Source organism: Spermophilus citellus, assembly GCF_964194105.1.
Source record: "Spermophilus citellus genome assembly, chromosome: 16".
Classification (NCBI taxonomy): Eukaryota; Metazoa; Chordata; class Mammalia; order Rodentia; family Sciuridae; genus Spermophilus; species Spermophilus citellus.
This window is the reverse complement of record NC_138196.1, coordinates 21,237,325-21,250,645: the sequence shown is the minus strand read 5'-3', so window position 1 is coordinate 21,250,645 and position 13,321 is coordinate 21,237,325.

Genomic DNA, 13,321 nt, shown 5'->3' with positions numbered 1-13,321 from the left:
TTAACCTAGAAGAACGAAATTTGGTGAGCCAAGTGGGATTGGGGTCCTGATCATTACCTGAAATTGTCATCAAGATTGGGTCTAAAAATGTGTACTGAGATTTCAGGAAACTCGTAGATTTTTGGAAGCTTGGCAACCCCTTTCCATGAAAGTGATATGCGCAGGTCTCTGCTTAGGTCTACATCAATAGAAAACAAACCATAGAGATAGAAATTGCAACTACTTTATTGTGTCAAGTTTCAAAGAGCTAGCACAAACGGTGTTGGATTTAGAGTTCCAACTACATGTATCCATATAGGCGAAAACAGAGTGAAACCTAAAAATTGAAACTGTTACTGCCAACGAACGGTTTAACCTAGAAGAACGAAATTTGGTGAGCCAAGTGGGATTGCGGTACTGATCATTACCTGATAGTGTCATCAAGATTGGGTGAAAAAATGTGTGCTGTGATTTCAGGAAACTCGTATTTTTTTGGAAGATTGGCAACCCCTTTCCATGAAAGTGATTTGCGCCAGTCTCTGCTTAGGGCTACATCAATAGGAAACAAACCATAGAGCTAGAACTTGGAACTACTTTATTGTGTCAAGTTTCAAAGAGCTAGCAAAAACCGTGTTTGATTTAGAGTTCCAACTACATGTATCCATATAGGAGAAAACAGAGTGAAACCTAAAAATTAAAACTGTTACTGCCAGCGAACGGTTTAACCTAGAAGAACGAAATTTGGTGAGCCAAGTGGGATTGGGGTACTGATCATTACCTGAAAGTGTCATGAAAATTGGGTGAAAAAATGTGTGCTGAGATTTCAGGAAACTCGTATTTTTTTGGAAGCTTGGCAACCCCTTTCCATGAAAGTGATTTGCGCCAGTCTCTGCTTAGGGCTACATCAATAGGAAACAAACCATAGAGATAGAACTTGGAACTACTTTATTGTGTCAATTTTCAAAGAGCTAGCACAAACCGTGTTGGATTTAGAGTTCCAACTACATGTATCCATATAGGGGAAAACAGAGTGAAACCTAAAAATTAAAACTGTTACTGCCAACGAACGGTTTAACCTAGAAGAACGAAATTTTTTGAGCCAAGTGGGATTGGGGTACTGAACATTACCTGAAAGTGTCATCAAGATTGGGTGAAAAAATTTGTGCTGAGATTTCAGGAAACTCGTAATTTTTTGGAAGATTGGCAACCCCTTTCCATGAAAGTGATTTGCGCCAGTCTCTGCTTAGGGCTACATCAATAGGAAACAAACCATAGAGATAGAACTTGGAACTTGGAAGCTTGGCAACCCCTTTCCATAAAAGTGATTTGCGCCAGTCTCTGCTTAGGGCTACATCAATAGGAAACAAACCATAGAGATAGAACTTGGAACTACTTTATTGTGTCAATTTTCAAAGAGGTAGCACAAACCGTGTTGGATTTAGAGTTCCAACTACATGTATCCATATAGGCGAAAACAGAGTGAAACCTAAAAATTAAAACAGTTACTGCCAACGAACGGTTTAACCTAGAAGAACGAAATTTGGTGAGCCAAGTGGGATTGGGGTACTGATCATTACCTGAAAATGTCATGAAGATTGGGTGAAAAATGTTTGCTGAGATTTCAGAAAACTCGTAGTTTTTGGAAGCTTGGCAACCCCTTTCCATGAAAGTGATTTGCGCCAGTCTCTGCTTAGGGCTACATCATTAGGAAACAAACCATAGAGATAGAACTTGGAACTACTTTATTGTGTCAAGTTTCAAAGAGCTAGCACAAACCGTGTTTGATTTAGAGTTCCAACTACATGTATCCATATAGGGGAAAACAGAGTGAAACCGAAAAATTAAAACTGTTACTTCCAATGAACGGTTAAACCTACAAGAACGAAATTTGGTGAGCCAAGTGGGATTGGGGTACTCATCATTACCTGAAAGTGTCATCCAGATTGGGTGAAAAAATGTGTGCTGAGATTTCAGAAAACTCGTATTTCTTTGAAGCTTGGCAACCCCTTTCCATAAAAGTGATTTGCGCCAGTCTCTGCTTAGGGCTACATCAATAGGAAACAAACAATAGAGATAGAACTTGGAACTACTATATTGTGTCAAGTTTCAAAGAGCTAGCTCAAACCGTCTTTGATTTAGAGTTCCAACTACATGTATCCATATAGGAGAAAACAGAGTGAAACCTAAAGATTAAAACTGTTACTGCCAACGAACGGTTTAACCTAGAAGAACGAAATTTGGTGAGCCCAGTGGGATTGGGGTACTGATCATTACCTGAAAGTGTAATGAAGATTGGGTGAAAAAATATGTGCTGAGATTTCAGGAAACTCGTAGATTTTTGGAAGATTGGCAACCCCTTTCCATAAAAGTGATTTGCGCCAGTCTCTGCTTAGGGCTACATCAATAGGAAACAAACCGTAGAGATAGAACTTGGAACTACTTTATTGTGTCAATTTTCAAAGAGCTAGCACAAACCTTGTTGGATTTAGAGTTCCAAATACATGTATCCATATAGGGGAAAACAGAGTGAAACCCAAAAATTAAAACTGTTACTGCAAATGAACGGTTTAACCTAGAAGAACGAAATTTTTTGAGCCAAGTGGGATTGGGGTACTGATCATTACCAGAAATTTTCATCAAGATTGGGTGAAAAAATGTGTGCTGAGATTTCAGGAAACTCGTAGTTTTTTGGAAGCTTGGCAACCCCTTTCCATGAAAGTGATTTGCGCCAGTCTCTGCTTAGGGCTACATCAATAGGAAACAAACCATAGAGATAGAACTTGGAACTACTTTATTGTGTCAAGTTTCAAAGAGCGAGCAAAAACCGTGTTTGATTTAGAGTTCCAACTACATGTATCCATATAGGCGAAAACAGAGTGAAACCTAAAAATTAAAACTGTTACTGCCAGCGAACGGTTTAACCTAGAAGAACGAAATTTGGTGAGCCAAGTTGGATTGGGGTACTGATCATTACCTGAAAGTGTCATCCAGATTGGGTGAAAAAATGTGTACTGAGATTTCAGGAAACTCGTAGTTTTTTGGAAGCTTGGCAACCCCTTTCCATGAAAGTGATTTGCGCCAGTCTCTGCTTAGGGTTACATCAATAGGAAACAAACCGTAGAGATAGAACTTGGAACTACTTTATTGTGTCAATTTTCAAAGAGCTAGCACAAACCTTGTTGGATTTAGAGTTCCAACTACATGTATCCATATAGGGGAAAACAGAGTGAAACCTAAAAATTAAAACTGTTACTGCCAATGAACGGTTTAACCTAGAAGAACGAAATTTTTTGAGCCAAGTGGGATTGGGGTACTGAACATTACCTGAAAGTGTCATCAAGATTGGGTGAAAAAATTTGTGCTGAGATTTCAGGAAACTCGTAGTTTTTTGGAAGATTGGCAACCCCTTTCCATGAAAGTGATTTGCGCCAGTCTCTCCTTAGGGCTACATCAATAGGAAACAAACCATAGAGATAGAACTTGGAACTACTTTATTGTGTCAAGTTTCAAAGAGCTAGCTCAAACCGTCTTTGATTTAGAGTTCCAACTACATGTATCCATATAGGAGAAAACAGAGTGAAACATAAAAATTAAAACTGTTACTGCCAACGAACGGTTTAACCTAGAAGAACGAAATTTGGTGAGCCCAGTGGGATTGGGGTACTGATCATTACCTGAAAGTGTAATGAAGATTGGGTGAAAAAATATGTGCTGAGATTTCAGGAAACTCGTAGTTTTTTGGAAGCTTGGCAACCCCTTTCCATAAAAGTGATTTGCGCCAGTCTCTGCTTAGGGCTACATCAATAGGAAACAAACCATAGAGATAGAACTTGGAACTACTTTATTGTGTTAATTTTCAAAGAGCTAGCACAAACCGTGTTGGATTTAGAGTTCCAACTATATGTATCCATATAGGAGAAAACAGAGTGAAACCTAAAAATTAAAAGTGTTACTGCCAACGAACGGTTTAACCTAGAAGAACGAAATTTGGTGAGCCAAGTGGGATTGGGGTACTGTTCTTTACCTGATAGTCTCATCAAGATTGGGTGAAAAAATGTGTGCTGTGATTTCAGGAAACTCGTATTTTTTTGGAAGATTGGCAACCCCTTTCCATGAAAGTGATTTGCGCCAGTCTCTGCTTAGGGCTACATCATTAGGAAACAAACCATAGAGATAGAACTTGGAACTACTTTATTGTGTCAAGTTTCAAAGAGCTAGCTCAAACCGTCTTTGATTTAGAGTTCCAACAACATGTATCCATATAGGAGAAAACAGTGTGAAACCTAAAAATTAAAACTGTTACTGCCAACGAACGGTTTAACCTAGAAGAACGAAATTTGGTGAGCCAAGTGGGATTGGGGTACTGATCATTACTTGAAAGTGTCATCAAGATTGGGTGAAAAAATGTGTGCTGAGATTTCAGGAAACTCGTAGTTTTTTGGAAGCTTGGCAACTCCTTTCCATGTAAGTGATTGCGCCAGTCTCTGCTTAGGGCTACATCAATAGGAAACAAACCATAGAGATAGAACTTGGAACTACTTTATTGTGTCAAGTTTCAGAGAGTTAGCACAAACCGTGTTTGATTTAGAGTTCCAACTACATGTATCCATAAGGCGAAAACAGAGAGAAACCTAAAAATTAAAACTGTTACTGCCAACGAACGGTTTAACCTAGAAGAACGAAATTTGGTGAGCCAAGTGGGATTGGGGTACTGATCATTACCTGAAAGTGTAATGAAGATTGGGTGAAAAAATATGTGCTGAGATTTCAGGAAACTCTTAGATTTTTGGAAGCTTGGCAACCCCTTTCCATAAAAGTGATTTGCGCCAGTCTCTGCTTAGGGCTACATCAATAGGAAACAAACCGTAGAGATAGAACTTGGAACTACTTTATTGTGTCAATTTTCAAAGAGCTAGCACAAACCGTGTTGGATTTAGAGTTCCAACTACATGTATCCATATAGGCGAAAACAGAGTGAAACCTAAAAATTAAAACTGTTACTGCCAACGAACGGTTTAACCTAGAAGAACGAAATTTGGTGAGCCAAGTGGGATTGGGGTACTGATCATTACCTGAAAGTGTAATGAAGATTGGGTGAAAAAATATGTGCTGAGATTTCAGGAAACTCGTAGTTTTTTGGAAGCTTGGCAACCCCTTTCCATAAAAGTGATTTGCGCCAGTCTCTGCTTAGGGCTACATCAATAGGAAACAAACCGTAGAGATAGAACTTGGAACTACTTTATTGTGTCAATTTTCAAAGAACTAGCACAAACCATGTTGGATTTAGACTTCCAACTACATGTATCCATATAGGCGAAAACAGAGTGAAACCTAAAAATTAAAACTGTTACTGCCAACGAACGGTTTAACCTAGAAGAACGAAATTTGGTGAGCCAAGTGGGATTGGGGTACTGATCATTACCTGATAGTGTCATCAAGATTGGGTGAAAAAATGTGTGCTGTGATTTCAGGAAATTCGTATTTTTTTGGAAGATTGGCAACCCCTTTCCATGAAGGTGATTTGCGCCAGTCTCTGCTTAGGGCTATATCAATAGGAAACAATCCAAAGAGATAGAACTTGGATCTCCTTCATTGTGTAAAGTTTCAAAGAGCTAGCAAAAACCGTGTTTGATTTAGAGTTCCAACTACATGTATCCATATAGGAGCAAACAGAGTGAAACCTAAAAATTAAAACTGTTACTGCCAACGAACGTTTTAACCTAGAAGAACGAAATTTGGTGAGCCAAGTGGGATTGGGGTACTGATCATTACCTGAAAGTGTCATGAAGATTGGGTGAAAAATGTTTGCTGAGATTTCAGGAAACTCGTAGTTTTTGGAAGCTTGGCAACCCCTTTCCATGAAAGTGATTTGCGCCAGTCTCTGCTTAGGGCTACATCAATAGGAAACAAACCATAGAGATAGAACTTGGAACTACTTTATTGTGTCAACTTTCCAAGAGCTAGCACAAACCGTGTTGGATTTAGAGTTCCAACTACATGTATCCATATAGGGGAAAACAGAGTGAAACCGAAAAATTAAAACTGTTACTTCCAATGAACGGTTAAACCTAGAAGAACGAAATTTGGTGAGCCAAGTGGGATTGGGGTACTCATCATTACCTGAAAGTGTCATCCAGATTGGGTGAAAAAATGTGTGGTGAGATTTCAGGAAACAGGTAGTTTTTTGGAAGCTTGGCAACCCCTCTCCATGAAAGTGATTTGCGCCAGTCTCTGCTTAGGGCTACATCAACAGGAAACAAACCATAGAGATAGAACTTGGAACTCCTTTATTGTGTCAAGTTTCAAAGAGCTAGCACAAACCGTGTTTGATTTAGAGTTCCAACTACATGTATCCATATAGGCGAAAACAGAGTGAAACCTAAAAATTAAAACTGTTACTGCCAACGAACGGTTTAACATAGAAGAACGAAATTTGGTGAGCCAAGTGGGATTGGGGTACTGATCATTACCTGAAATTTTCATCAAGTTTGGGTGAAAAAATGTGTGGTGAGATTTCAGGAAACTCGTAGTTTTTTGGAAGCTTGGCAACCCCTTTCCATGAAAGTGATTTGCGCAAGTCTCTCCTTAGGGCTATATCAATAGGAAACAAACCATAGAGATAGAACTTGGATCTACTTCATTGTGTCAAGTTTCAAAGAGCTAGCACAAACGGTGTTGGATTTAGAGTTCCAACTACATGTATCCATATAGCCGAAAACAGATTGAAACCTAAAAATTAAAACTGTTACTGCCAACGAACGGTTTAACCTAGAAGAACGAAATTTGGTGAGCCAAGTGGGATTGCGGTACTGATCATTACCTGATAGTGTCATCAAGATTGGGTGAAAAAATGTGTGCTGTGATTTCAGGAAACTCGTATTTTTTTGGAAGATTGGCAACCCCTTTCCATGAAAGTGATTTGTGCCAGTCTCTGCTTAGGGCTACATCAATAGGAAACAAACCATAGAGATAGAACTTGGAACTACTTTATTGTGTCAAGTTTCAAAGAGCTAGCAAAAACCGTGTTTGATTTAGAGTTCCAACTACATGTATCCATATAGGAGAAAACAGAGTGAAACCTAAAAATTAAAACTGTTACTGCCAGCGAACGGTTTAACCTAGAAGAACGAAATTTGGTGAGCCAAGTGGGATTGGGGTACTGATCATTACCTGAAAGTGTCATCAAGATTGGGTGAAAAAATGTGTACTGAGATTTCAGGAAACTCGTAGTTTTTTGGAAGCTTGGCAACCCCTTTCCATGAAAGTGATTTGCGCCAGTCTCTGCTTAGGGCTATATCAATAGGAAACAATCCAAAGAGATAGAACTTGGATCTCCTTCATTGTGTCAAGTTTCAAAGAGCTAGCAAAAACCGTGTTTGATTTAGAGTTCCAACTACATGTATCCATATAGGAGAAAACAGAGTGAAACCTAAAAATTAAAACTGTTACTGCCAACGAATGTTTTAACCTAGAAGAACGAAATTTGGTGAGCCAAGTGGGATTGGGGTACTGATCATTACCTGAAAGTGTCATGAAGATTGGGTGAAAAATGTTTGCTGAGATTTCAGGAAACTCGTAGTTTTTGGAAGCTTGGCAACCCCTTTCCATGAAAGTGATTTGCGCCAGTCTCTGCTTAGGGCTACATCAATAGGAAACAAACCATAGAGATAGAACTTGGAACTACTTTATTGTGTAAACTTTCAAAGAGCTAGCACAAACCGTGTTGGATTTAGAGTTCCAACTACATGTATCCATATAGGGGAAAACAGAGTGAAACCGAAAAATTAAAACTGTTACTTCCAATGAACGGTTAAACCTAGAAGAACGAAATTTGGTGAGCCAAGTGGGATTGGGGTACTCATCATTACCTGAAAGTGTCATCCAGATTGGGTGAAAAAATGTGTGCTGAGATTTCAGGAAACACGTATTTATTTGAAGCTTGGCAACCCCTTTCCATAAAAGTGATTTGCGCCAGTCTCTGCTTAGGGCTACATCAATAGGAAACAAACCATAGAGATAGAACTTGGAACTACTTTATTGTGTCAAGTTTCAAAGAGCTAGCTCAAACCGTCTTTGATTTAGAGTTCCAACTGCATGTATCCATATAGGAGAAAACAGAGTGAAACCTAAAAATTAAAACTGTTACTGCCAACGAACGGTTTAACCTAGAAGAACGAAATTTGGTGAGCCCAGTGGGATTGGGGTACTGATCATTACCTGAAAGTGTAATGAAGATTGGGTGAAAAAATATGTGCTGAGATTTCAGGAAACTCGTAGTTTTTTGGAAGCTTGGCAACCCCTTTCCATAAAAGTGATTTGCGCCAGTCTCTGCTTAGGGCTACATCAATAGGAAACAAACCATAGAGATAGAACTTGGAACTACTTTATTGTGTCAAGTTTCAAAGAGCTAGCACAAACCGTCTTTGATTTCGAGTTCCAACTACATGTATCCTTATAGGCGAAAAGAGAGTGAAACCTAAAAATTAAAAGTGTTACTGCCAACGAACGGTTTTACCTAGAAGAATGAAATTTGGTGAGCCAATTGGGATTGGAGTACTGATCATTACCTGAAAGTGTCATCAAGATTGGGTAAAAAAATGTGTGCTGAGATTTCAGGAAACTCGTAGTTTTTTGGAAGCTTGGCAACCCCTTTCCATGAAAGTGATTTGTGCCAGTCTCTGCTTAGGGCTACATCAATAGGAAACAAACCATAGAGATAGAACTTGGAACTACTTTATTGTGTCAAGTTTCAAAGAGCTAGCACAAACCGTGTTGGATTTAGAGTTCCAACTACATGTATCCATATAGGCGAAAACAGAGTGAAACCTAAAAATTAAAACTGTTACTACCAACGAACGGTTTAACCTAGAAGAACGAAATTTGGTGAGCCAAGTGGGATTGGGGTACTGATCATTACCTGAAAGTGTCATGAAGATTGGGTGAAAAAATGTGTGCTGAGATTTCAGGAAACTCGTAGTTTTTTGGAAACTTGGCAACCCCTTTCCATGGAAGTGATTTGCGCCAGTCTCTGCTTAGGGCTACATAAATAGGAAACAAACCATAGAGATAGAACTTGGAACTACTTTATTGTGTCAACTTTAAAAGAGCTAGCACAAACCGTGTTGGATTTAGAGTTCCAACTGCATGTATCCATATAGGCGAAAACAGAGTGAAACCTAAAAATTAAAACAGTTACTGCCAACGAACGGTTTAACCTAGAAGAACGAAATTTGGTGAGCCAAGTGGGATAGGCGTACTGATCTTTACCTGAAAGTGTCATCAAGATTGGGTGAAAAAATGTGTGCTGAGATTTCAGGAAACTCGTAGTTTTGGAAGCTTGGCAACCCCTTTCCATGAAAGTGATTTGCGCCAGTCTCTGCTTAGGGCTACATCAATAGGAAACAAACCATAGAGATAGAACTTGGAACTACTTTATTGTGTCATGTTTCAAAGAGCTAGCACAAACCGTGTTTGATTGAGAGTTCCAAATACATGTATCCATACAGGCGAAAACAGAGTGAAACCTAAAAATTAAAACTGTTACTGCCAACGAACGGTTTAAGCAAGAAGAACGAAATTTGGTGAGCCAAGTGGGATTGGGGTACTGATCATTACCTGATAGTGTCATCAAGATTGGGTGAAAAAATGTGTGCTGTGATTTCAGGAAACTCGTATTTTTTTGGAAGATTGGCAACCCCTTTCCATGAAAGTGATTTGCGCCAGTCTCTGCTTAGGGCTACATCGATAGGAAACAAACCATAGAGATAGAACTTGGAACTACTTTATTGTGTCAAGTTTCAAAGAGCTAGCAAAAACCGTGTTTGATTTAGAGTTCCAACTACATGTATCCATATAGGAGAAAACAGAGTGAAACCTAAAAATTAAAACTGTTACTGCCAGTGAACGGTTTAACCTAGAAGAACGAAATTTGGTGAGCCAAGTTGGATTGGGGTACTGATCATTACCTGAAAGTGTCATCAAGATTGGGTGAAAAAATGTGTACTGAGATTTCAGGAAACTCGTAGTTTTTTGGAAGCTTGGCAACCCCTTTCCATGAAAGTGATTTGCGCCAGTCTCTGCTTAGGGCTATATCAATAGGAAACAATCCAAAGAGATAGAACTTGGATCTCCTTCATTGTGTCAAGTTTCAAAGAGCTAGCAAAAACCGTGTTTGATTTAGAGTTCCAACTACATGTATCCATATAGGAGAAAACAGAGTGAAACCTAAAAATTAAAACTGTTACTGCCAACGAATGTTTTAACCTAGAAGAACGAAATTTGGTGAGCCAAGTGGGATTGGGGTACTGATCATTACCTGAAAGTGTCATGAAGATTGGGTGAAAAATGTTTGCTGAGATTTCAGGAAACTCGTAGTTTTTGGAAGCTTGGCAACCCCTTTCCATGAAAGTGATTTGCGCCAGTCTCTGCTTAGGGCTACATCAATAGGAAACAAACCATAGAGATAGAACTTGGAACTACTTTATTGTGTAAACTTTCAAAGAGCTAGCACAAACCGTGTTGGATTTAGAGTTCCAACTACATGTATCCATATAGGGGAAAACAGAGTGAAACCGAAAAATTAAAACTGTTACTTCCAATGAACGGTTAAACCTAGAAGAACGAAATTTGGTGAGCCAAGTGGGATTGGGGTACTCATCATTACCTGAAAGTGTCATCCAGATTGGGTGAAAAAATGTGTGCTGAGATTTCAGGAAACACGTATTTATTTGAAGCTTGGCAACCCCTTTCCATAAAAGTGATTTGCGCCAGTCTCTGCTTAGGGCTACATCAATAGGAAACAAACCATAGAGATAGAACTTGGAACTACTTTATTGTGTCAAGTTTCAAAGAGCTAGCTCAAACCGTCTTTGATTTAGAGTTCCAACTGCATGTATCCATATAGGAGAAAACAGAGTGAAACCTAAAAATTAAAACTGTTACTGCCAACGAACGGTTTAACCTAGAAGAACGAAATTTGGTGAGCCCAGTGGGATTGGGGTACTGATCATTACCTGAAAGTGTAATGAAGATTGGGTGAAAAAATATGTGCTGAGATTTCAGGAAACTCGTAGTTTTTTGGAAGCTTGGCAACCCCTTTCCATAAAAGTGATTTGCGCCAGTCTCTGCTTAGGGCTACATCAATAGGAAACAAACCATAGAGATAGAACTTGGAACTACTTTATTGTGTCAAGTTTCAAAGAGCTAGCACAAACCGTCTTTGATTTCGAGTTCCAACTACATGTATCCTTATAGGCGAAAAGAGAGTGAAACCTAAAAATTAAAAGTGTTACTGCCAACGAACGGTTTTACCTAGAAGAATGAAATTTGGTGAGCCAATTGGGATTGGAGTACTGATCATTACCTGAAAGTGTCATCAAGATTGGGTAAAAAAATGTGTGCTGAGATTTCAGGAAACTCGTAGTTTTTTGGAAGCTTGGCAACCCCTTTCCATGAAAGTGATTTGTGCCAGTCTCTGCTTAGGGCTACATCAATAGGAAACAAACCATAGAGATAGAACTTGGAACTACTTTATTGTGTCAAGTTTCAAAGAGCTAGCACAAACCGTGTTGGATTTAGAGTTCCAACTACATGTATCCATATAGGCGAAAACAGAGTGAAACCTAAAAATTAAAACTGTTACTACCAACGAACGGTTTAACCTAGAAGAACGAAATTTGGTGAGCCAAGTGGGATTGGGGTACTGATCATTACCTGAAAGTGTCATGAAGATTGGGTGAAAAAATGTGTGCTGAGATTTCAGGAAACTCGTAGTTTTTTGGAAACTTGGCAACCCCTTTCCATGGAAGTGATTTGCGCCAGTCTCTGCTTAGGGCTACATAAATAGGAAACAAACCATAGAGATAGAACTTGGAACTACTTTATTGTGTCAACTTTAAAAGAGCTAGCACAAACCGTGTTGGATTTAGAGTTCCAACTGCATGTATCCATATAGGCGAAAACAGAGTGAAACCTAAAAATTAAAACAGTTACTGCCAACGAACGGTTTAACCTAGAAGAACGAAATTTGGTGAGCCAAGTGGGATAGGCGTACTGATCTTTACCTGAAAGTGTCATCAAGATTGGGTGAAAAAATGTGTGCTGAGATTTCAGGAAACTCGTAGTTTTGGAAGCTTGGCAACCCCTTTCCATGAAAGTGATTTGCGCCAGTCTCTGCTTAGGGCTACATCAATAGGAAACAAACCATAGAGATAGAACTTGGAACTACTTTATTGTGTCATGTTTCAAAGAGCTAGCACAAACCGTGTTTGATTGAGAGTTCCAAATACATGTATCCATACAGGCGAAAACAGAGTGAAACCTAAAAATTAAAACTGTTACTGCCAACGAACGGTTTAAGCAAGAAGAACGAAATTTGGTGAGCCAAGTGGGATTGGGGTACTGATCATTACCTGATAGTGTCATCAAGATTGGGTGAAAAAATGTGTGCTGTGATTTCAGGAAACTCGTATTTTTTTGGAAGATTGGCAACCCCTTTCCATGAAAGTGATTTGCGCCAGTCTCTGCTTAGGGCTACATCGATAGGAAACAAACCATAGAGATAGAACTTGGAACTACTTTATTGTGTCAAGTTTCAAAGAGCTAGCAAAAACCGTGTTTGATTTAGAGTTCCAACTACATGTATCCATATAGGAGAAAACAGAGTGAAACCTAAAAATTAAAACTGTTACTGCCAGTGAACGGTTTAACCTAGAAGAACGAAATTTGGTGAGCCAAGTTGGATTGGGGTACTGATCATTACCTGAAAGTGTCATCAAGATTGGGTGAAAAAAGGTGTACTGAGATTTCAGGAAACTCGTAGTTTTTTGGAAGCTTGGCAACCCCTTTCCATGAAAGTGATTTGCGCCAGTCTCTGGTTAGGACTATATCAATAGGAAACAAACCAAGGAGATAGAACTTGGATCTACTTCATTGTGTCAAGTTTCAAAGAGCTAGCACAAACCGTGTTTGATTTAGAGTTCCAACTACATGTAACCATATAGGCGAAAACAGAGTGAAACCTAAAAATTGAAACTGTTACTGCCAACGAACGGTTTAACCTAGAAGAACGAAATTTGGTGAGCCAAGTGGGATTGGGGTCCTGATCATTACCTGAAATTTTCATCAAGAATGGGTGTAAAAATGTGTGCTGAGATTCCAGGAAACTCGTAGTTTTTTGGAAGCTTGGCAACCCCTTTCCATGAAAGTGATATGCGCAGGTCTCTGCTTAGGGCTACGTCAATAGAAAACAAACCATAGAGATAGAAATTGAAACTACTTTATTGTGTCAAGTTTCAAAGAGCTAGCACAAACGGTGTTGGATTTAGAGTTCCAACTACATGTA